Source organism: Penaeus vannamei, chromosome 40 (assembly GCF_042767895.1).
Source record: "Penaeus vannamei isolate JL-2024 chromosome 40, ASM4276789v1, whole genome shotgun sequence".
Lineage (NCBI taxonomy): Eukaryota > Metazoa > Arthropoda > Malacostraca > Decapoda > Penaeidae > Penaeus > Penaeus vannamei.
The window spans coordinates 21,882,719-21,887,718 of NC_091588.1; positions in this window are offsets into that span (position 1 = coordinate 21,882,719).

Below are 5,000 nucleotides of genomic sequence, written 5' to 3' on the forward strand. Positions count from 1 at the left end.
AAGACGAAAAGAAGATGATGATGATGAAGAAGAAGGAGGAGGTGGTAGGGAATGAGGGAGGAGAAGAAGAAGAGGAAGAGGAGGAGAAGAAGAAGAAGAAGGAGGAGGAGGAGGAGGAGAAAAAGAGGAGGAAGAAGAAGAAGGAGAAGAAGAAGAAGGAGGAGGAGGAGGGGGCAGGGAATGGGAGAGGAGAGGGAGGAAAGGGGAGGAGGAGAAAAAGAAGAAGAAAAATAATTAGGTGTGGATGGGTGAGGAGGAGGAGGAGAAGGAGGGAGAGGAGAAAGAGGAGAAGATGAAAGATGGGAGATGACGAAGGAAGAGAAAGAAGGAGGAGGAGAAGAAGTAGACGAGAGTGGTAGGAAGTAGAAGGAAATGAAAAGACTCTAAAGTAGGACTGAAGTAAATAGAAATAGCAAGAAATCGTCACCAACCCCATCACCCCCTCCCCCACCACCCTCTTTTTCCTCCCCTCCTCCTTCTACCCACCGCCAATATCACTACCCTCCTCCCCCTCTCCACCATCACCATCCTCCTCTCCTTCTCCCCCCCTCTCCACCACCACCATCTTCCTCCTCCTCCTCTTCCTTCCCCTCTCCACCACCACCATCTTCCTCCTCCTCCTCTTCCTTCCCCTCTCTACCACCACCATCCTCCTCCTCCTCCTCTTCTTCTTCTCCCCCTCTCCACCACCACCATCTTCCTTCTTCCTCCTCCCTCACTCCCCATCTCCTCCCCCTCCTCCTCTTCCTTCCCCTCTCCACCACCACCATCCTCCCCTCCTCCCCCTCACTCCCCATCCTCCCCCTCCTCCTCTTCCTTTCCCTCTCTCCACCACCACCATCCTCCCCCTCCTCCCCCTCACTTCATCCTCCTCCTCCTCCTCTTCCTGCTCCTTCCCCTCTCCACCACCCCCATCTTCCTCCCCCTCCTCCTCCTCCTCCCCCTCCTCCTCCTCCTCCCTTCCTTCATCCCCTCCTCCTCCACCACCACCCTCCTCTCCCCCCTCCTCCTCCTCCACCACCACCCTCCTCCCCCCTCCCCCTCCCACCCTCCCACCACCATTAATAATAATAATATCAAATCCACATTAAGATAATTCTCAAAATACCAAGTACTCAGACGCCACTGAGTAAAAGGACGCAGCCAGGTGGAAAATGGTAAAGAAATTTGTTCACTCTCAAAGCCCTCTCTGTGCAGCTAATCCCAGGGTACAAATGATGTTCAGTGGAGTTAGATAATGGTGAAAGAGGAAGAGAAGGAGGAGGAAGAGAAGAGGAAGATGAGGAGGAGGAGGGAGAGGAGGAGGAAAGAGGAGAAGAGGAAGAGGAGGAGGAAGAGGAAGAGGAGGGAGAGGAGGAGGAGGAGGAGGGAGAGGAGGAGGAAGGAGGAGAAGAGGAAGAGGAAGAGGAAGAGGAGGAGGAGGAGAAAGGAGGAGTAGAAGAGGAAGATGAGGAGGAGGAGAAGAGGAAGATGAGGATGAAGAGGAAGAAGAGGGAGAGGAGGAAGGAGGAGGTGGAGGAGGGAGAGCAGGATGAAAACAGAAATAGAGGTGGTGGTGGAGGATGAGGAAGAGGAAGAAAAGGAGGAAGAGGGAAAGGAGGAGGAAAGCAGAAATGGATGTGGTGGTGAAGGAGGAAGAGGAGTAGGAGGGAGAGGGAGAGGAGGAGGAAAGAGGAAATGGAAGAGGAAGAGGAGGAAGAGGATGAAAAGGATGAAGAGGAAGTGGAAGAGGGGGAAGAGGAGAAGGAGGAGTAAGAGGGAAAGGAAGAGGAAGAGAAGGAGAGAGGGAAGAAGAGGGAGGAGGAGGAGGAGGAAAGAGGAAATGGTGGAGGAGGAAGAGAAACAAGAGGAGGAGGAATAATGTGAAGAAATGAAAGAGGAAGAGTAAAAGGAGGAGGAAGAGGAGAAAGGAGAGAAGAAAGGAGAAATAGAGAAAGGAAAAGGAAGGAAGAAAAAAGAAAAGGAGGAGGAAGAAAAGAAAGAGGGAAAAGAGGAGAGGGAAGAAAAAGAGGAAGAGGAGGAAGAAAAAGAAGGAAAATGAGAAAGATTAAAAAAGAGGAAGAGGGGAGAACAAATAAGAGAAATAAGAAATAAGAGAGGAAGTGGAGACAAGAAAAAGAAAGAGGGAGAAGGGGAGGAGGAAGGAGGGAGAGAAGAAGAGGAGGAATAAGAGGAAAAGAAAGAGGAAGAGAAGGAGGAGGAGAGAGAGAGGGAGAGGAAGAAGAAGAAAAAAGAAAGAAGAGGAACAGAAAGAGAAAGAAACGAAAGAGTAGGAGGAATTAAAGAAAGGAGGAGAGAAGGAGAAGAAAAAAATGGAGAAGGAAAAGGAAGAAAGAGAGATATAGGAAGAGGAAGAAGAAGAGAAAGGAGAAAGAGAAGAAAATAGAAAAGAAGGAAAATATTGAGTAAATGAGGAAGAGGAAGAGGAGGAGGAAGAGGAGGAGAGAGAGGAAAAGGAGGGAGGAAGAGGAGGAGGGAGAGGAAGAGGAAGTATGAGGAGGAAGAGGAAGAGAATGAAGAGGAAGAGGAGGCAGAAGGAAGAAAAAATGGAGACAAATATACGGAGAATAAGTAGAAAAAGGAAAAAAATCGAAAGAAAAGAAGAACAGGAAAGAAAGATAAACAGAAGAAGCAAAACATCACGAACAAAGAGAAAAGAAAAAGTAAAAGAGAGAAAAAAGAAATAAAGATATACAAAAAGCAATAAGAAAAGATGGAACAGAGAAGGAAGTAAAAAGAAAGAAAGAAAAAAGACAGACGAAAAAGAATAAGAATAAGATAATAATGATAGAGAGAGAGAGAGAGAGAGAGAGAGAGAGAGAGAGAGAGAGACAGAGAGAGAGAGAGAGAGAGAGAGAGAGAGAGAGAGAGAGAGAGAGAGAGAGAGAGAGAGAGAGAGAGAGAGAGAGAGAGAGAGAGAGAGAGAGAGAAACGAAATAATAATGAAAAGATAACAAAACAATAACGAGATATGAGTTCACTGTCTGGACGATAAAAAAGATAAGACAAATCCATTTATCAGCTTTTATGCAACGGTTCTTTTTCAAGGTTATATTGGCTTCAGTCCGAGCGGAATTGTTATCATTATTGTTGTTGTTATTATTTTATTATCATTATTGTCATTTTTATCAGAATCATTATCATTATTACTGTTATTATTATTATTATCATCATTATTGTTATTGTTATTGTTGTTGTTATTATTTCATTATCATTATTGCCATTTTTATCAGAATCATTATCATTATTACTGTTATTATTATTATTATCATCATTATTGTTATTGTTATTGTTGTTGTTATTATCATTATTATTATCATTATAGTTATTATTATCATTTTAATTATTATTATCATTATTATCATCATTCTCATTAATATTTTACCATTTTTTTCAGTTTTATTAATTTTGGCGACATCTAAACTGTATTACATTTTATTTAGGTAATGGCTGTTCACGTTATATACTTGAAGAACTAGGTCTATATTCACACGTTAGCACTCTAACACACACACACACACACGCACAAACACACGCACGTACACACAAACACACACACACGCGCGCGCACAACACACACGCACACAAACACACACAAACACATAGACGCACAAATACGCTCACAAACACACACACACGCGCAAACACACACACACGCACACAAACACACATGCACACACACACACACACGCACAAACACACACGGACAAACACACACGGACAAACACAAACACACACAAACACACAGCCCCACAAACACACACACACACACACACACAAACACACAGCCGCACAAACACACACACACACACAAACACACACACAAACACAAACACATACAGACAAATGTGACGAATTCCTCGGTTGACAAACAGTTTCTTCTTCTTATTATTATTATTTCCTTCTTCTTATCAATATATTTTATTTTTTCTGGTCTGTTGTATTCTAAACTGTATGTGAAAAAATCAGGTTTGCATTACAATGTTCCTCAATAAAAGAAAGAAAGAAAGAAAGAGAGAAAGAAAGAAGGGAAGAAAGAGAGAGAGAAAGAAAGAAAGAAAGAAAGAAAGAAAGAAAGAGAGAAAGAAAGAAAGAAAGAAAGAAAAGAAAGAAAGAAAGAAAGAAAGAAAGAAAGAAAGAAAGAAAGAAGGGAAGAAAGAGAGAAAGAAAGAAAGAAAGAAAGAAAGAAAGAAATTAAGAAAGAAAGAAAGAAAAAAAAACGGTTTGTGTTCCGATGTTAAAGAAAGAAAGAAAGAAAGAAAAAGGAAAAAAAAGAAAAGAAAAAGCAGGTCAGTAACTTCTTTCATTTATATAGATGTATTTTTTCTCAATATCCTATCTATCTCTTTATCTATTTCTCTCTCTCTATGGCTCTTTTGACATCGTACCGTAGCTAGGATTCGACCCCTCATATATCCTCATAATAAAACCGCAGATGAGGAAAATGAAGTGAATTTTTACTGCATCTCTTTTTTCTGGTTTTGTCTTTCCTGTGTACTCGTTTGTCCATTGAGGAGTATGTGTGTATTTTTTTTTCTTAGTCGTGTATGTGTTTGGCGTTTATGTAGAATCTATCATTTATATAATTTGTTTTGTTTATTTTAGTAATCTATTTTGTTATTAAAAAAAATTCTTTCGTTTATTAATCTCTTCCTACATTTATTGATTAAATGCATTTTAATGATCACTTACACATCTGTTTATTGTGTATTACGGAAGAAGAAGAAAGAGAAGGAGAAAGAGAAGCAGAAGAAGAAGGAGAAGAAGGAGGAGAAGAAGGAGAAGAAGAAGAAGAAGAAGAAGAAGAAGAAGAAGAAGAAGAAGAAGAAGAAGAAGAAGAAGAAGAAGAAGAAGAAGAAGGAGAACGAGAACGAGAAGAAGAAGAAGAAGAAGAAGAAGAAGGAGAAGAAGGAGAAGAAGGAGCAGAAGAAGGAGAAGAAGAAGAAGAAGAAGAAGAGGAAACAATAAAAAAACATTAATTTTGATATCCTCTTATTTAC